This window comes from Helicoverpa zea, chromosome 13, assembly GCF_022581195.2.
Source record: "Helicoverpa zea isolate HzStark_Cry1AcR chromosome 13, ilHelZeax1.1, whole genome shotgun sequence".
NCBI lineage: Eukaryota > Metazoa > Arthropoda > Insecta > Lepidoptera > Noctuidae > Helicoverpa > Helicoverpa zea.
Window position 1 is genome coordinate 6,299,090 of NC_061464.1, and position 22,034 is coordinate 6,321,123.

General features: G+C 32.1%; 1 protein-coding gene across 1 annotated transcript in view; it reads right to left on the reverse strand.

Annotated features, from left to right (window-relative positions):
• The window catches only part of LOC124635728 (mucin-2-like), a 58,336-nt gene extending 38,078 nt beyond the window's left edge, over positions 1 to 20,258 (reverse strand). Inside the window, exon 1 of the mRNA XM_047171679.1 lies at positions 20,157 to 20,258. The gene's annotated coding sequence lies outside the window, so the exon portion shown is untranslated. The remainder of the gene's footprint in view (positions 1 to 20,156) is intronic.
• Positions 20,259 to 22,034: the final 1,776 nt, after the last annotated feature.

Consider the following 22,034-nt stretch of genomic DNA (forward strand, 5'->3'; position numbering starts at 1 on the left):
GTAATCAATTTGAAAAGCCTTATAGGGCTGTCTATCTCTATGTCTGCTGAAGTATCAGAAAACTATCATTTTATTTATAGAGGAATAAGTTGTATTAAATAAAGTAAATGAAAAAGAGAATACCTATTTTAAATTATGATTTCTTTAGGCTAGATTACTTTTCATGAATAAAGTTTGGTAGTGCATCAAGTTATTGCTAGAAGACTAGAGAGAAGTGAAATACTAAATACAGATTCCAATTTACCAGATCACGAGCAAAAATCAGCTTTGACTCTCTCTCTAGTCAGAGCTCTTATTTGAAAAGAAAATCTTATCAATGTTGTCCAAACCATCAATACGAATAATTAGTGCACTATAACTGCACTATAACATACAAATGTATGACGAAAGCTAATTGACAAATAGTGTACTGCAACATATGCACAAATAGACAGGGGTAGCCAACTGTTTTACATGAAGTACCACAGTTACTTGTACCTACTTCCAAAACAAAACACTGTAGCGCTATTTGTTCCAAAGCTCTTTCACAATGAAATATCATTTTGTAAGTCCATTCAAACGTTTTACGAGAAGCCTCCGAGTCTGAGGTTACTATTTGTATTGCAAATGCTTCTAATATATAATTTAGCATTATTCTGTCATTTAGTGGGTGCGGTTTGTAGTTTTAGACTTATCGGAGCCTATACAGAATACTAATTGGGTTTTTTGTTGTAAATTGTCTGCTTAACTAAATTATGCTAACAATGTCGTCTTTTCGGTTAGGACTCGTTTAATGAATAACCATTTGCATTGGATTTTGGTGTTTGACGTGCAGCGGTGACTGTGAGATGAATAGTAGATACTCGTGCCGATTTGAAACGCGTAAGATGGAAAAACGTTGCGACATAGGCTGTTGCTTTTGCCTAAAGAACCATTGTTGCATCACGCTTGTTTTCTGAGGAGGAATAGGCAGACATGTTTCCGTACATCGAGTCGATTATACGTATTTGTAAGCCCTTGTAAGGGTGTGACCACATTGCTTTCAAATGGACATACATACCTAAGGGAGATCCCAAGTAAGAATTTTTAACCTATGTTTCGTAGTGAAGTATTCTACAAAATTAAGATTGCATTCTACAAAATTAAGATTGCAACACACGAATATTCGTTGGATTCTATAAATAGATGTACAAAATGTCAGTCAAATATATCGTGAAGGTTCAACAGAAACTTAGCGATTCGTTCCGAACATTACATCTTATATATTACGAAGTTCGTGCAAACCCGAAAACTTACATACAGCTACTGTTTAAACGATCATCATTGAATAAACGAGTAGTTAAAGCTATTGTTTAATACCCGTGGAGTTGATTCTTGATAATTTTTCCGTCACGATTTTTATTTAAAGACGTTCAAAATTGTTTAATTAAACAAATTCCTTTTATTTAAATACCAGTTTTTTTGTCATGTTTCATCCGCGTCCTGTGGAAACTACTGGGATAGTGTAAACTAGTGTAATAATTTTGAAATCGGTCTAGAATTTTGGAGCGTAGTAGGTAGTATAGATCAGTAAAAATCCGTCATATTTGCTGATCGATTCAAATCAAAGGGCCAATTACAACTTGTCAAACAATTAACATCAGTGTGAGCCCTAAACTGACTTCAAAGGTTAATAAGACGTCGCACCCAACGTCGACCAGCTATTAATTAGCATTAACTGGACAGCACACATCCGATCCGATGATACAGGCATTATTGAGTACTAATTGTATTATTACAGACAAAATGTCACTTCAATATCTGATAGACGTTTAACAAACAACTAATTCCTTTGGCTTATAATAGGTACAGTCAACTTCAGGTCAGTGGTAACAGTTTTATAGGAAAATCGTACTTATTATTTTTGAGTTTAGGTGCATAACAGTTACCACTGATGTGCAGTCTACCGTACCTGTGCACCTCAGACTAAACAGTCGGCCGACAGTTGGTCCGATTGTTGTTTTTTTTTTTTTTGAAATACGGGAATTCAATCAATGTTTTTAGTCGGTATGATAACGGCCAAATACCTAATTGTTCATTTTCATACTCATTTATGAATCCGAACCCGAAGCCCGACTGTCGGTCGACTAAAAATTTGCAGTGGATACTCTTGATGGTTGAATAGCTAGTTGAATAGCCTAGATTAAAATATGATATTTAAAATTAATGACATTTTGCCACATTAATATCTCATAAAGAATGCCTTAATTGAGCTGTTGGATATTGGCAGATTTTTTAATGGTTATGACCTCCGTTACCATAATAAATTACAAAGATGATGTGTTGATCGAAAATTAATTAATCGATTTATATAATTTTGCAATGTTACTTTATTACGTGACCTTTGAAAGTATGCGAAAATCTTGTCAAGGTACAAAATTTTTTCCTGTCTATTACTCAGTCATACCTATGACAACGCTGTGAGAAACAGAATAGAGATTGCACCTGTGTGCGCGCAATTGCTTATAGTAATCGGTGTTAGTGCCATATAAAATGAACATGTAAGCATCTTGAAATAGCAGACATCTCACCTACAAAATACTTAAACCTAATCTTAATCCTAGGCACGTACTTACATTGCGTAACTTAGCTATGTTCGTCAAGTTATTGTTAATAACAATGCACATTGTGGCTACATACCGCAGCTATGAAATTTCCAACGTTTGAAACAACAGTTTTTAGTAAAACCACTACAATATACTGAGTAATATTGTGCGTAGTTTATGTTTAGGCTGGATATTGAATGTCTTATCAATCGTGTTTTTTTTTACTCTATGAATTATGTTTGATAAATCCTTGGGTTTATTGTTTTGAGTTTCTTGAGTATGTGATGGAGCTGATTCCTCATACTTGACAAAAAAAAAAAATGACTTTGACGTTGTGACGATTGAATTTAGATGCAATTTTGTGTACATTATTGTATACATGAAAGTACTAATAATGTAATTTTTCTCTATTGTACCTACTAAATTGGCACGGGGTGCATGCTCGTAGCAGCGTAGAAATATAAAATATGATATTGCAAAATATATTCAGATCTTTTTTAACAAGATTTTGCTGAAACAAAATTCTCATACAACAAAAGCGAACACTGGTTAAATGTAACAATCAGATTAAAAAATCTTTAATAAGCAACATTTTTTGTGTGAACATTTTAGTTTTATTCACATCGGAATAATCTTAAAGAGGGTCAAGTGCGAATCATATTATAGAAACAGCTATTGTTTTAAAATTTGTAATATTGCAGATACAAATGTAAGTGGAAAATATGGAACAAAATTAAACTATTTTGATTGAAATGGTTATTTCATTGACTGTCCAAGTATCAATGGAGATCTTTAATTGTCATAAATAAATGATGATTTTTTGATTTATTATTTTATTATTTTTTTAAATGTAAATATGGATTCAGTTTTAGTTATAAATTACTTATAATCTGTAAATTAAAGTATAAATACTAAAAAAGAACAACTATATTATTTAAAAAATAGGAACTTTGTTATGTACAACACAAGATCTAGATCAAATTGTGTGAGAGTCTAATTGTAACGTGAGGATTGCTCGCATTCATAATTAAATGATAACTGTTGTAGTTACAACATAATTCTTTATTTCCTAACGCGAACAAAATATTTCCAAAAGTTTTTTTTTTTTCATAACTTTCAGGATTACAAAATACAGAAGTTAGATCTAACTTTCAGGGTTCAAAATATTCTAAAGCTTATAGCTATAATAGTAATAGGAATTCTACTAATTTAGTTTCATATACATAGTATTTTTTCATTAATACATAGTAAATTTAAGACACATGTATCTATATTTTTGAATTTCGTGTTATTTCGACTTATTTTAAGTATTTCTATAAGCTTAAAAGTACCTAATTCAATTTCCCAATTTTTTACGGAACCCCGAAATAATAAACACCTTTAATACTATGTGCCAAATCACGACACCGTAACTCTAGTAAAGACGCGCGCATAATATAACACTTTCGCTTTCCGCGTGTGACGAATCTATTGACAGATGTTGTTTGCTTTGACAGCGCGTGCGCAGTGTAAGGGCCGTTTCATACTACGTTCCGATTTGAACCCGTGAATATACGGTACGGACCAATTTAGTAGTTGTAGAGCTATTTGTATGGCAGTTTTGTGCCCTGTGGATTTTCGTCATCCGATTTCTTACAGATACTTCATTATCTTATAATTCATATAAAGCTGAAGAGTTATATTATTTGTTTGCTTGAATAAGCTTATCTTTGGAACCATTGAGGTTCGGTTCAAAAAAATCTTTTAGTGTTGAATAGACTTTTTGCCAAGGAAGGCTACCTTTTATTCGGGTGCTCATAGTAGTTCCCATGGGGCGTAGGGGAAAGCTCTGGTCGTAGCTTGTATTTATAACCCAACTATGGATATACTTAAGTATATGCTGATTTATGCCATTGTATTTTGATAAGCTTTAGCGTGTCATCAGCTCTTTTAAAATACACCGTGTGCTTACAGCCTTATCTTTGCGTTTCGCTTGCGTACATACTGCAAACATAATTGTACTTTCGTTGACCTGACGATGTAAATATTATTCAATTGTTCCGTTTTATTCGTACGTGAAAAGATTTATGAGTTTTGTGACCTTGAAAGTGAAAGATCAGCTTCGGATTGATGGTTTAGTTTGCATTTAATTAATACTTTTGTGATGTTAGTACTTTATAAAGTTACTTCTAAGTAGTCTCTAGATTTAATGAATAACTTTAACTTTTTTGTTTTAAATATTTTAAGCCAAAGATGTACGTGCATGAGCAAAAAAGTCTAGAGTTAATGATTCCATTACCAAAGTCCTAGAAACAACCTATATTTCTATGAAAAGACGCTTATATGAACTTCGCCTACAAATAACAGCGTTAACTATATTTATGTTCACATGCATATCCATTATACATTTATCGATTGGCATTTGTTCATCATTTTGCTATAGGCTATATAATTAAAAGCAGATGTAACTTTAACTAATAATATGCATACATTATCTTATAAACAACGATCGTAAAATGTTATAGGATGCTTCACAGATGTATGAAATACCTATTTACGTGTCTATAAATTGTGCATTTGTTGGTATATAAATGGTGCTTAACCTCAAACTAATGGATAATGGTGACTCATAAACGGAACTAGATTGCATGAAAATCTAGTCAGAAGCTGTATTTATTCGTTTTCTAACAAATATTCAATTAATACCTGGTAGAATCAATAAGTGTTACTGGGGAGTTTGTTGCGCTACTTCTTCCCAGAAACAACAACACAGAGAAAGTGGTGAAGAGTGGGTGGTTTGGGGGCTGTCTTTTGTAAATTTAGACGTTAAAAAATGTTTTTTTGCAGCAAAGATTGAAAAATGATTATGAGTTTAAGTTATCGCGGCCCTAGTACACAGAGGGCTTAAGAAGGAACAGAGGTGAATAAGTCAGTAAAAGGCAGACTACCAATAAAACAGATTATTGCAATAGGAATGGTCGTTAAAAAGGCTTAAGAACTATTCCAAGCTTTGCAGTAAAACTACTATTACACAAGTTATTTTCCTATTACGAAAGAACTTTTGAAGAGTTCACCGGACAAGACATAAACTGTTATAACATTGAACAAACACTCACTTTGAACCGTTCTAACGACTCACATTCGTAACTCATCTTTTATAACTATTCATATTCATAGGTAAGTTTTCTGTATTATTGTGAAGTTGTAAAATTGTAGGCAACTTTTTCATATTGCTTGCATTTATCAGATCCTAGTAAAATTGTTAAAGTTTTCTTGTAAGATTTTCATTCTAGATGGAAATATCGATGCTAGTTGAGTAATGACCAAGTTAATTACTGTAAATATTAATGGTAGAGATATTGAACATGTTGTAAGGCATCTTGTTTTTTAGAAAATTCCGTGAATTCTTCAACGACAAAAAAACACGTATTTTTTTCAAAATGTGTTACCGTCGACGCTGTAAAAATATGACACATTTATGTCGATAACGATTAAGACAATTACATAAGTACAAATACTGTCTTCCAATCACAAGTTTCGTACTAAGCGATCAATTAAAAATCAATTGCGTTAATGACAGGAGCTAAATGATCAATCGATAGTGTGGACCTTCTTACGAATCATCAAGAGGCCTCAGGTCAAATTCTCGCAACCGAAATATCGATATATCGATATGATTTAGCAATACCTTCAAAAACGATCGATTAGCTAATTATAGGGTTCATAATGTTTCGATATTTTGTACAATATTTGTTAATTTAGTAGTTAATGTTAATCTAACATCACAGTTAACCAATGCATTGCCTTCACATTTTGTAATTGAGTATGTTTTGTTGCTTATTTCGATTCGACTTGTGGTAACATTCCTCGAAAATCTATCAAATTTGGGAAGGTTTAATGTATTATTTCATTTGTCTAAAATGAGGTAATATATACCAGATTTACATATAGCTTTAGTTAGCTTTGTATATGAAAAATAGTATGATAGAATAATTAAAGCTACACATCACCATTTATTAAATGGGCTATATTCATTTAGGATGATTAGCGTTCGCCAGCGAATAAAAAGCTTATTGAATCCTCCGACACATTATCTAACATCGAAATGATTTTTCGAATCGGTCTAGGAGCTCTTGCGACAAGCACTTTCTAATAAACTTTTGTACTTTAAATTATTAATATATTCGTTTACATGTACGAATAATAGTAGTACAGTGATGGTGGTTTATATTATTATACATACAGACCTTATTATTATTTAATATCTTTATGCTTTCTAAATATGAATGAGAGTAGTAATGTGAAACATTTCTTTCTCTTAATTTGAATGTTTTATTTATGAACATTAACTAGGTAAAAGAGCATTAAATATGAATCAAGATCAAAACTACCATGCATTGTAATTTTTTGGATAAATTATATTGCCTATTATGGGAGTCTCTGCCAGTTTAGAGTAAAGAGTTAAGTATTTGGTTTACTCATTATAAGGGTAAACTAACAATGTAAATAAATGATCAAATGGTTTCACTAAAAGACAGTCGGATTTGTTCGTGAATGTTTTTTAACTGACTTCCCAAAAAGGAGGAAGTTTTCATTTTTTTTCCAAGCTTTTAATTTTTATAGAACAATTATCGTTTGTAAAATAAACAAGTTAAGTGATTAAGTAAACAACCAATTACCGTGATAACGAAATATGCAAGGATGATAATGATAATTAAAATCATATCGACTGTCATAAAACAATTAAATGATCAAGTCATTTGAGTAGAGCTACTATCCAATTATCTATTTATTTTTTATGCAAATAAACAAATATATCAATTTGCATTAAGAGTTCAAATTATTGTTACCTCTAATTTAATCGATATTCAAAATAAGGATGGGTAGACTGTTGTCGATAGTTTTATCAAGGTTGTCTTAAAAAACTTATTTTAGATATTATACAAATTGATTTATAAATGTTAATTTGATAAGCTTTGATTCTATTTCCAGTTTTACCAAATTATTGATCTCCCATTATTCATAGATTTAAATATTGATGAAGATTAAATTAGACTTTTATTGTTATTGATTTGCATTGTTATATTAAATAGAACTTTTATGCCGTGTCCGTTCCGTGTCGACCCACATAAGCATACTTATTATCAAAAGCATACTTATTATTATTTTACGATCGACTTGATAATCATTGTATAGATAAATATAACATTACATGTATGTTGCTATCTAAGGGTATAAAGAGAATTATATTAATGATTCATTCTGGTTATTACTTTAGTTCAGTACACGTTTCCGACGATTCTTCGATTGTATATTAAATAAACCATAAAAAACTTTGTGTTGGCCATAAAAATAATATAATTCTAAATACGTATTATTTCTCTAGGCATGCGTAAACAATCTGATGCAATTAATTAAGATTCATTGTAATAATATAAATTGACCTCTGACGTTGTTATTGTTATCAATTTCCGGATCTATTCTCTAAAAAATCTAGTATTCTGATAAATATTAATGTTGTTAGCTAGCCTTGACTGATTGCATATTGATAGATTTTTATGATACCCTTTTTGCCTCAGTCTCAGCAAAATACTGTTTCTAAACTTTGATTAGAATCAGGTACAGTTATTATAGACTTACGTTTTCAAAATTCTATCTATCTAACGATTTAAATACTACAGATATGATCCTGCCATTGGTCACATACAAGTAATATCGAATTTATTTCCTTAATAAGCCAAAAAACAGACAGGCACACGGCCGTTAACGTATAGCATAACAAAGTAGGTACCTATTTGCTTAACCTTTCCTCCTACTAAATTATTCTCACTTTTATATTGTTTAAAAAAGCAGTTTACCATAAATGACCACAGAATTTCCATGAACCGATGAAGTAACTTATTACAGAATAAGGCGGTTTCTCACAAGCCTTTGGTCATCAGCCATTACAAACTACAATCTTCCTTATAGGTGTAAAACTTCTGAATAGCTTTGAATTTCTATTTAATTACCGATCAAAGCAATTATGTACATATTCATCGTTGAATTATGTTGAATACGTCATGTCTGTAGGCCATCAGAATACGGATGTGAGGAAAATTATTGCTTTCAGTATGAATAGAATGAATGTGACAATGTAAAGGGATTGAATAGGTGTTGCTTATCGAGTGGGTCATATAGGAACATAAGGTATATGGGTAGCCAATATATTGTGTGCAAAGTTAAAATGATTTATCAAAAACTAAAATTTAATATTACTTTCGAGTGGGATTTAACCGGCGCTTTGCAATCAATTACCTATTTTTACCCAGCTAATTCTCTCAAGATTGCAATTTGAGTAGGTATAATTTCATTTTCTATACTATTCCTAAAATATTTCTGCATAGTGTACATACACTGTTCTTTTGTTTTATTCAGAATAAATACCCCACAAGCAACTGATTTAGTTAAGGTACTGTTTGTCGGTCGAATTTTATCTATCATTGTTACACGACTTTTCTCACGGAAGATGCGTTGTTCTCCCGACACACTTACCCACATTGTGTAGTTACGTAGGAAATGTAGTTAAATTTTAGTGTACTTTGATTGTGTTATTTGTAGAATTTATACAGCTTTAAATAAAACATTTTAACTATAAAAATATAATAAATTCGATAAGTCGATAAGTTTAATAAAATATCGATAACTTTTCACATGATCGATGTCACATCCCTAGCTGACTAATCGTTATAAATGTTGTATGAAGTTATGACAAGCTTGAGATTGAATAATGTATGGCTAGTGACGTTATCAATGACATAACTTTATTAGGTATTTACTGGAATTTACACATACTACACCTACTATGTATATAATTCCTACTAGCCGTTTTCCCGCGGATTGACCCGTGTCCCGTAGGAACTACTACCCGTACCAGAATAAAATATAGCCTATGTTACTTGAGATAATGTAGCTTTTTTATGGTGAAACAATATTTAAAATCGGTCCAGTAGTTTTTGAGTTTCTCCATTACAAACAAACAAAGTTTTTTTCTTTATAGTTTTAGTATAGATGTAAGTACTAAGGATCGATTATATATTTTGTAAAATTACAGGATATTTAAACGAACGCAGTAATTAAACAATTAAGACATCTTAATACTAATGAATGTGATTAAATCACAACCATGTATTGTAGAGATATACTACCCATTACGTATAAGGTAATTAAACGCCAATCAAGCATTCCGTTCACCAAACAAATGCAATTATGTTGTCATTGTTTGACTTTTGCATGGGGGCAATGAACGATACTTCATTAACCCAAGCTATTACCGCACTTGGTATATGGCCTTAATATATTTGTTTGGATGCCTTATTACGTAAATATAGAATGTAAAAAAAAGTTTTAGGGTGCTTCAAATAGCCACAACAAGCGACGTTGCGACTGCTACACTATTTATTTACCTTAACCTGCGTAATTTAACACTACGGCGCCCCTTTAAATTAGCCTCAATCTGTAGTGCGTCTAATTGAAGGTCTGAATACATTTTCAGATATAAAAGTCAAAGTGTCTAATCCAAGTACCTGATTAGACTACAAAGTACAGATTAATCTGCGATAGACTGAGTCATACTACGGACTTAAACGCTGCACTAAAGGACAATTGCGATGATATTGTATTCATCGATTTAGTCTGACGCACAGATTTGATCTATCTTATAATTACTTTTATACAAGAATCCATACCAACATCTTATATATAATACAAAAAAAAATAACACTGTCCTAACCAATCCCTTAACCAAACATTGACAAACACAAAAAGATTAGCACGTTACCCAGTAACCTGTCTATCTTAGTAATCAATGTAGGCATGTCAGCGTGCGATAACATTGCGTAACCGATACGTAACATCTTCGCTTTCACAGCCCGACCTCTGACATTCTGTACTGAGCGGACTTAGCCTACGTGCACACTGCCAACTAAACTATCGGCCGACTGTTGCCCTTTGCCCCTGCATTATTTGCATCGGAGAGCACGTAAATGTCGGTCCTGCGCTCGATCTCTCTGTGGTCGTGTCGGATTGCCGTCTCATCGGGCTATGAGAGTGAAGGAATAGTGAGTGCACCTGTGTCGCGCAAATGCTTGTGCACTATAAATACTTAACCCATTCCCCTGCCCAGCTGGTTGATCTCATTATATGAGGATGCCATTACTAGTTTTTTTTTTTTTAAATCTTAAATTCAATTAAAGTTTTTAGTCGGTCTGATACTGAACAAATATCTGATCGTTGTTACGTGTGTGCTTCCTTTCATCTTCAAACTGATTTATGAGCCCGAACTAACTATCGGCCGACTAAAAGTTTGTAGTGTGCGCGGACTTAAGACATTCTTGTCGTGGTGATTTATGGCGTGACAGACGGAATTGGGACGGTAGAATTGAAAGATATAGATTGTCTGTTATGTGTTATGACAATGGTCTATGGTTATGTGTTTTTTGGCTTCGGGCCTTTTTGTTGAATTAATGATCGTGAAGTCACTTCTCAGATCTCAAAAATAAGTAGATAATACCTATTTAGTTTGCGATTTAACTAGGTTATACAATTATTGACGGAAACAAATAGCCTAGTGCAATATCTTCATAATGAAAGTCCAAATCAAGTCAAGAAGATTGTCAACTAATTTTGCGCTTATAATTTTAGGCAGTTCTAAAAAATAGTAGTATCTCAGCTTCGTACGCAAAAAATAATAACACATAGAGCAGATTTATAGCCAACATTTTATATAAATGGCTCACCTAAATACCAAAGGCTTGACGCTTCTACATTTTTCACGTTTCTAAACAATACAAATATGAACACAGCATCTTATAGCTCCTATGTTATTTTTACAAGGCTGCCTTGAGAGCACTTATCTGATATGAAACTTTAGGAATCTGTGTCCATCCGAATAGGAAGTTAGGATATAATGAATAAACTACAATACAAAGTTAATATTAATATTTAATGAGGCTCGTTTTCAATATCATAGGAAGTAATTAATTTTTGGAGTTATGTTGACGTTGTAAGCACGTTTTGGTTGTAGGTAACTTAAGCGTAGGATGTTTTTGATGAAAATACCAGGTTTAATGATATCATAGCGCTGACCTCATTTTTTTCAAACACAAACAATCAATAATCGACAATAATCAGTATCAAATAATACAATTAAAAAATATATCTATGTACCTATTAAGGAATAAAGTTAAATGAAATATTAAAAAAAAACGTAATATATTCTATATTTAGCAATAGATTAAAACCTAGGACTATCTAGGAATTAATTAAATGGGTAAATTACTTCCAAGGTACCAGTAAAACCGGGCTAAATATATTCATTTTAAAACATAAAATTAACCTGTATTACAAAACTAATAAACGTTTAACGGCCAGTTTCTTCATCAAAAGTTAAAGTAATGTCTAAAGTAAAAGTAACGGTCAAATACGTTTTTTCAAGGCTAAAGTGACAGCAAAACTAATAGAAAAATTGAATTTGACCGTTACTTTTACTTTAGACATTACTTTGACTTTTACTTTGGCTTTAACTTTTGATGAAGAAACTGGCTGTAAGTAACAAAAACTTAAATGAAGTAATAAGAATAACATAAAAACCGCAAGTGGAAAAACGGGTAAGAATGAATTCTTAATATTACTTACATGTCTTTAAATGGAGGATGTAATATATAAAACTCGAGTACAAAAAATAGTTTAAATATGTATCTTTATTTGTACAAGTTTAAATGTCAAAGTTTTTTTATTTATTTCTTTTAAATTCACAACTTAGTGCATCTCGATTTCATGACAAATATAACAAATTAATTTGTGATTAAGCATAGACTGAAGTTATTTACATAAATGATAAATAGTTTGCATTTGCTAGGTCAAGTGTAAAATATACTTTGAATGCAATATTAACATTAACTAGTATGTTTTTGTGTGAGCTTAACATAAGATTATTCTAAGATCACAATAAGAAAATATCGGTAGATTATAATTTTATTTTATTTGAGTTTAGAAGTACACTTGACAAAATTGAATCCGGGTTATTTCTGTCATAAAACGATACTGCAATAAAAGCTTTAGACAATTTATAGATACTTTAGTATGTATGTCGTTACGGGCATCTGTTTACAAATAAAATTAATAGGCATGCGAAACGGTCAGTTGGACGATTTTCCTTTACATAATAACAATGAATATTTATAAAACTTATGATTAAGTTTCACATGACCCAGTAGGCTAGAAATTCGCAAACAACCATATTTCAACCATATCTGTCATATTATCGGATAACATTTGATTATTCTTAGCTTGCAATTTAAATTCACATGAATGAATAGAAGAGAGTGTCAAGCAGTTATATTGTATGTCAAGTAATTCAAAGTTTAACTACTTTATTGATTAAAATATTTTTAACGAGTCGAAATGTTCACAACATAAACTCAAAAATGTGCTTGTTATATTTAGAATACCGGTCTAAGAATGCTTTACTTTACACACTCGTGTCGATCTAAATCAGAATAAGTACTCGAGAAGTCGACTTGTATGCGATATTTATCATTGCATTGTATTCCTAAATTATGACCACTGAGTAGCATTGCTATGTATGAATGATGCTTTATGAAAAACTAGAATCTTACATTCTTAATTTCAGTTGATTTTTTTTTTACACACATTTGTTAAAGATAAGTACTTATTTACTTAATCATCAAAAATAAAGCTCTATTAACCTTTAGAATAACACATTTTTTATTGTTAACTTTAGAATTATCGGATTAAAACTACTGAACTTATTCATATAAGAGACTTCTTCTATTTTATGGGTGATGTAATCTATTTGTTTTACTAAGATTTGGCACACAAAAAAGATATTTAAAAATTATTAATGTCAAATAAAAAACATGCGTAGGCGTTCTCCGGGTCTAGTCTATTAAGTCTAGAAGATCATAAGTTCACAGTTTTTCGTGTATTATGCAACAAAGTCTAGAGGTCGTGTCGGACCACATTTCAGAAGAGTCTGGGTCGTGTGAAATAGTTTTATCTATCAAGATAAGCAGTACTGTACTTTGAAATCAACAGTTACTGTGTTTACTTAGGCAACCTGTATTTGTAAAGAATAAATGATATAGTTATAGATAGGATTTGTAGGCAATAACTGTGAAATCTGCCTTAAAGATAGGCAGTTCTGTATTTTTTTTTTGTATTGACATCAAAGGGTTTCCAATGTGTCGTTTCATCTGCAGAAGTTTTTACAAAAAAATAGAACCGACGTCTAAAAAATAATGTGCGAAAACCGCGTCAAATCGGTTCAACCAAACGTGATAATCGTTCACAAACACCTATGCAGGTCAAACTGAGAACCTTCTGTTTTTTAGGTCAGTTAAAAAATCTTTCAATATTCATGTTATGACATAATGATTTAAACATTATTCTTAAACTGCCCTTTTCATACTATGAGCCAATAAAAAAAATATTAAAATGCATAAAGTTACATCTTCTTGATTGACACGCGTCAATATTAAATAACAATGTAAATATTTTACGACTTTCTGTTGATTTTTATTCATGATAATCTTACGTCATTGAGAATTGAGTGGGTCAATTTTATTATCACACATTACAGCATTTTGTAGGTCTTACTGCTGTTATAAAATGTCAAAGTTGAAATGAAGATGGACATGTACGTTTGTTACATTCACACAGAAATTACTGAACAGATTTGGGTCAAACTTCGCACGCAGAGAGACTAAATTCTAGGTCACCACATAACATCGTTTTTATCAAAATAAAACAAGCATTTACTATACTAAAGACGAGTAAACCACGCGGAAACGGGCAGTCAACAAAATTAAAAATGAATTAAGTTACTATAAAAAGAAACCGCAAGTGGTTTGAAAAGCGAAAGTACATCAGAAATAGCTCTATTACGCCCACTTATGTGCTGAATAAAAATACTATAATTACAATACTATAATTGTCTTAACTAAAGTGCTTTGTTATTTACCCTCGTATTGTATGGTTTCACGCAAACTTAAACATATTTCCTGTAAGTTCATAGATTATGCAACTGTGTATGTTGGTAGATCCGGACTTTTTTTGTTACAGATTAATATGTATGTTTGGTAAAGAATGGATGCACGTGCGTGTCCGACTTTCATTCGATAGATCACAAAGAAAATAATAGCATATTTTCAAGTTATCTGCGCTCAAAACATGGACTTTTTCCCAATTTTTGGTGATTATTGTATCTAAAAATTTGTCTCTTTGAACTTAACATACAACTCTAAGATAAACATTACAACATTTACATACCATCACGAACACACTACAATAAAAATGAGAATTTAACAAGTCTGTTTCGCAAAGACCGCATTATAATAAGATAATTTTATTCAGTAGCAATAATATTGTGGAGGCAACAAATCACGTCAAAATACCCTTTGGGCGACAAATGAGGCTTCTGTGATGTCATCATTATGTCAGAAGCTTGACAAACTATAGATTGTCAGACAAAGCTATGATCTATTGTAATACATATTATACAAACCATATAAATGACAGACTTTATAAAAGGTGTCAATGGTAGAAGATACCGTAAAGGTTGGTATAACAAGCTCAACCTTTGTAGCAGCTGGCTGGTGATAATTGAGCATTCGAATTGATTTAAAATTCTAATTTGGAAGCATTTAAAAAAAACGTGAGCTGCGGTTTCCTTTTTCAAATTAATGACGAATTCTGTTATGATTAGGTTGAAGCCATTTGTAAAATCAATGCGTAGTTTGTAGATGAAGGATGCGAATATGATACGATAAATTTTACAACCCATTTTTTCTTTAACTCATTCAGTAATTTTACTAAGTACCAGAGCTACTGTAGCACATCCACATACAACCTGTCGGCAATAAAATGCATGATATACTGGCCAGCTACCGGACGGTAGAAGACTACCCATGGAGAACAAAATGATTAGCGGAGGTGCCATAACAGAAAATTGCCTAAGAAAGTATCGCACACAAAATACGGATGAGCGGGGTACGAGGAACGTTACTGTTTTCGCCCTTCGACCCGACCATTTTTTGTAATACCAAAAATCGTTGACAGAAGTCTCTAAAAACCCGAATGCCTCATTAGTTCAGTAGTAAGTGATCGTATTGGTTATGCTCACCGTGCGTATTTAACTTAGAAGATGGTTTCTGACCTATCTATGGCATCTCCGCTTTCTTTTCCTTACTCCGTGCGTAACGAGTAGCAACTCATTGTTGCATCTATCTAGCATCTTTAACGTATAATGAACTCCGGTACGAAGTCTTAGGAATAGCTAACAAGTTGGATTCAGGCCACTAGTGCCATCAGATTAGGTGTTCTGACTGTTTACAATGCGATCTTGGCCTCCTTGGAGTGGTGCCTAAAATACTTTTTTGGTAAAACCTTTTTCGTCGTACTCAAACAGTTTTATCGGATTGTTTTGTTATTGACTCTGAGGGATACATGTTCGTAATTTGAATTTTGGTATCAACGGTTTTATGTACTTCATATAGGTGCTTTACCCGGTTCAGAACTTTACCGATCTCTAAAGCTTCATCTATCACTTTACTAAACTTTATTAAAATCTGTTTAGCTGTTTTAAAGTATTGCTCTTAGCGACACTTTGAGATTCATTTTTATTTGTTTAGATAATATTGTTTTACTATGTCATGGTGACCCATAGGTTAACGAGCCCAAACAAGGTGTCGCAATTTAAGTTTTGTAAGTTTATATCTAAAAATAATAACCTTGGCCAAAAACATCTAGTATTAAAGTCTTGTACGATAGAAAATCCCACGTAATTCGATATATAGAAACTTTACCTTATTTTGTTCGTTTATATCAAGGTAATTTTATGTTAATGATCTTAGGTAATACTATCGATTGTAAATCTTGCATAAATTAACTCATTTTAAAGGCTCTATCAACAAGTTATAAATAGGTGTTAATTATTTATTTGTCTCAACCTAATATCTGTAAAATTAATCTTGAAAATTGTGGACCTGTACTACGAACTCGGTAATTAAACGAACCACTCCTTGACGATATAGGCAGGTTCAATTTTAATGTGACGTATTTATTGAGCTAATTATCGGGTGGTAAGTTCTTTAGTAAACCAAAAAAAAACTAAGGCACTTAGACATTTAACTATAACGACCACTAAACCATAACTTTCAGTTTTTAGCCGCCAATAGTTCGGTTAATGTTATAATGAAACGGTGCATCTCACCGTAAGATGATTGAAAATATTACATAAAAGTATCTAGTAATTATCTAAGTACTTCTAGTGTCACATACAACCAGACAGAACGCTAGTATCTGAAAGTGGAATGTCTGCCAGTTGGCGCATCTCAAACAGGCTCCTAATTCCTAACTAGCCAGGGGTCGATCAAGTGCAACTGACCTTCACACTTTCTTTAACTATGTAAAACTTACTATGGAGGATCAAAGATAAAGTACATCTATACTAATATTATAAGGAGGAAAACTTTGTTTGTTTGTTTGGTTGTAATGAATAGGCTCAAAAACTACTGGACAGTTTTTAAAAATTCTTTCACCATTCGAAAGCTACATTATCCACGAGTAACATAGGCTATATTTTATCCCGATACGGGCAGTAGTTACCACGGGACGCGGGGGAAACCGCGGGAAAACGGCTAGTAAATAATAAATATAAAAAATGGTTGGTTTTGTGCAATTTACAACAGCTGTTGTGGTTGCTATGACAACTAATTAACGTTTTTACTGCATTAATAAGTCGGTCTATAAATGCATCTTCTGTAAAAGGTGCGTTTAAACTAGCGTTGGTTATTCTATCACTAGTTTATTTTGGATGGAATAATAACAAAAAGCTCTGAGTCTATTTAAAGTACACAACTTAAGTTTTTGGTTCATTCGGTCTTAAAAAGATCTGTTTTCATCTTGAAGTTTTCCTTCACTGATAGACATCTGGAGATTATATTAAAATTAGTATTTACCATGTTTACCACACATGTGTACGCATCAAAACCTGGCAACTGACCCGCGGGTCTCCACACAAAATTACCAATAAACATAATATTATTAAATTATTAATTAAGTTTCTTAGTGTGCGTGTTTGCACTAATACAGCTGCATGATATACTAAGTATGTCAGATAGTTCCCACGAAAATCTGGATGACTCAATAGCTGATTTTGATAAACTAGTTGGCCAAAGATACGTTTTAATCCCACGAGAAGAACACTAATTAAATCTTAATGTTGTTTTGTTTTTTCAAAATTTAAGCGATATAAACTTATGGACCTTGGACTAGCTGACAAGAGATCACGAATTTGGAAACCGTTTTTACTCGACTGACAAGAATTTTAACTGGTTCCTAATCTGGTATTCAATCAGTTAAGCACAAAAAATATTTGCCACATTTGAAGCAAACCAACGTTAACGTATGTCTTAAAAATAACTTAAATAGCAGTCGTTTTATTCGTAACCACAGAGCGTTAAACAAATAGAACGATCACTATCAGTTTCAATTATTCAAATGCTACCAATAAGGTCGATTTTCCAACGTTTGACATTTAACATGTTCAACTGCTAACATATGCTACATCACCACAGAGGAACGAAAAATAGCGGAGATGTCATAAGGAAGGTAGGTTAGGCGCCTTCTTGTAGGTCAGTGTAAAGTACGGTAGGCGTGATCAGTTACTAGAACTAACGAGGCGGTGTGGTTCCTTGTCAAATCAAAACCACTCTGTCAAAGATTGGTATTGATTGATTTGTGATTTCATTTTGAATATTGTCGGTGGAGCTAGTGACGTTCCTCCTCCTCCTAATTTCTTAGAAGATTTTGCATCATGGCATCTCCATTTGTCATTTTGTACTCCATGCTCATAACCCTTATGTACAATGACCTCTTAAGTTTTACAACGAATTGAAACCTAGTAGGCGTACTCGCAATGTGTCGTACATGTTATATAAATTACATAGTAATGACACATAAACACTAACATATGTATAAAATCAAATAAGCCTAATGCAGTTTTGATGCGCAAACAATTTACGAGTAAATATTTAATAGTGATTTTGCAATACGCTTTTAGACTGTATCCAATTCGTTTTAATATTCATCACGGTGCATCTTAGATGGGTAACTAAAGGTCGGATGCGCAAGCGCATGGAACAATAGTGACTGCATATATTCACGTGCACGATGTATTTAAAGCTTTCGATGGTTAATGGGCTAATTGGTCGTGTAGCTTTTATTTGGATATTTTGAAATTTTTAATATGCATTGTTTTAAAAGGTTAGGCTTATCTTATTTTTGATGGTGTTGAAATGTCTTGTGAGCTTACGAAAAAATAAGAAAATCTTTCAATAAAATATAAGTCACGTGGAAAATAGAATCCGAATGTGATTAATTTAAATAATCCATTTATTTGTACTTATTTTTAATTAATTAGGTGAAACCAATCATTTTAACTTTTCATGCTAATTTTTAACAATGTATATTCAAAACTAATCGTGGCGATTTTCTTTAAGCGAATTATATGGTTGAGTTAATTTAACCTAGTTACCCACGGGCCACCGTTGATTATACACTTGATAAAGGGCTTCAAATGTCGAGATAAACTATAGTGCTTAAACAATGCTCAATAAATGGCTCACTTAATCTACCATGAAATATAACTACATATAGTTAACTAATATAAAATTATCACCAATTTGCGAGTAAGTCAATAGAAATATAATAAAATCTTGATAAACAATTTTCTCACATTTACACACAATGTAGGTCAATTTAAAATCTACCTATTATTATAAAAAAATATATAAAAATACAGACTTATTAACGAACAGATATGGCATTTGACTTTTTTTGCAAATAAACATTTTCTAAGTCACATAATGGTTATGTAAGTGCAATAAGTCAGGTAGACATGTTTAGTATGTGCCATAAAAGCCTGCAATATAAGTTTAACGATATAAGCACTAGGAGTGTCTATTCTTCCTCTAAGTCTGTTCCGGTTGCTATTATGGAACGTTCGTATGTCAATGCAACTATTGTGCGTTGATGTCTTTTTGATGCGCGACCGTGCATCGTGAATTTGTTTGCGAATTGCAGGATATTGTGATGTTTTCTATGTATTTTGTTACTTAACATAGCTTGTATGTTTTGTAGGAAGGTGTTTTCTATGTTAAATATTTTTTTTAATGAAAAAATCTTGTGATAAAAATACTGTAAGTACAATACAGAATTAACGATTTATTAATTACTTGAAATTCAATAAATTAAAAAATACATAACTTAATTTATGGTATTCCTAATATTTTTTAAGTTCAATATTTTGATCAATAACTCACAGTAATATTTCCTTCCTTCCTTGTCTTAATGTTTTTTAAAAATAGATTATTTTGACTAAAATTAATCGTTTAAAATTATTGATCAATTAAATAAGCCCTAATTTTCCCTAATTTTTGTTTTTAATAAATTATATAAAACAACCTAATAACATAAATAAATATTCCACAAACATCCCAAAAATCTGTATAATCTGTAACAAAAAAAAACAAAAAAAAAGAAAAAACTCACCTTGCACAATAAAAAAAAATACACGACACTACGTCACTCACACTCGAAATTCAAAATTCAAATAAAGTCCGTTACCGCGCTCGCCGGGGTCAGAGTGCGCATGCGTGGTACCGCGGTGTCATCCCGCGACTCACGCGCTCGCGCAGAGAAAGTGCTTATATAGCTTTTAGTTGCAAACTGTATGACGTCACGAACTGCAATGGATTTATAGGCGGCCGAAACAATGAGATGAACTTTTGAAGCTCCGAACATATAGGTATATTTTTTAATTACTTATTTTTGAGGAGTTCAAAATGGCAATGACATAGTTCTGTTGAGTTGAGGTGGTTTATTTTTAAGATTTTTGGAGTCTGGTTATTTGAAAAAAATGGTTATTTTTAGCACGTATTTTTTAGTGAAGTGAATGAAAGATTTTTTTCTTTTATATGTATAGGTTGCTTATATATCATTTAGTTACAAAGTGACGTCACGAAATGCAATGGATTAACGGCCGGCCGAAACAATGAACTTTTGAAGCTTCGAACATATAGATATATTTTTAATTACTCATTTTTGAGGAGTTCAAAATGACATTGACATAGTTTTTGGTAAGTTCGGGTGGTTTATTTTTAAGTTTTTGGAGTCTGGTTATTTAAGCAAAATGGTTATTTTTAGCACGTATTTTGTACTGAATAAGTGGTTGAAAGAAATTTTACTTTTATATGTGTATAGGTTGTTGAATCAATAATTTTTGTGGGTATTAATTACGAATTTTTTTTTATAAATAATGCATTGCTCGATGATTAATGCTCAATCCTTCTCCGTGTGAGAGGAGGCCTGTGCCCATCAGTGGGACGATAAAAAAGGCTGTAATGGTAATAAAAGAAACGGTAAAAAAAATCGTTTATTTTCAGACAAAACAGTCCATAATAATGCATTCCATTTGAGGGTAGTAAAATCATCCTTATAAAGAATGATTGGTACAAGTAAGAGCTTTTTGATTCTGCCTCAGCCTTCTAAGAGCCCTATGTGATATACAGGAATGAATTTTAAGCAGTGCACAAAAACAGAACATTACCAAAACATATCTGCATCATTAGTAAAAAAAATATTTCATTTTTTTATCCGCCCTAAAATCAGCTAAATATGGATACTAACTATTACTACGCGCGCCGAGCAGAGCTCGCGTCAGTAAATCGGTTTCGCGTTGCCGCCGTGCCTACTATGACGACTGCGACCGTACAATAAGTTACAAAATAAACATCTTTCGATATCAATAACTATTATTTTTTGTACTAAAACACAACAATATAAAAATATACATACGTATCTATAAAACTTGTTTAACTATAAGTTGACAAAGTTTGCGCACTGAATAAAATTCATTCCTGTATGTGATTACAAAATGCTTTCATCATCATCACCACTGAAGACGGAATAAATAAACAGGCTTACTGAAGACGGAACGTTATAGTTTAATTGGCCCGTTTAAAATTGTAGCACATTAAAGCTCAAGTTTACGGATAACTTAAACGTCGTAGAACAACTGTTTATTTTCAAAACGTGAAATATTGAAAACCGTTAAATTAAGAAAACTGTCATTTATGTTATTGGTGAACTTTAAAAACAAATGTATCCAATTAGATACATCCATTGACAATTAAAAAATTGGAAGCATTTCATTGCAATCGATTAAGAGAGCGTTCAAATAAGTAGGTATTTTGATTAATGACTCCATTGAAACCGTTAACCCGGAAAATTGACCAAGAAATCGGACGCTCAATATCCACCGTAACCCTACAATGCTCACGTGAAGATGAAGCTTGATAACGTCAAAAATCATTCGAAATATTTCACAAGATTATGTTAAGGTGGTGTTACACTTAACAAGTATCTTAG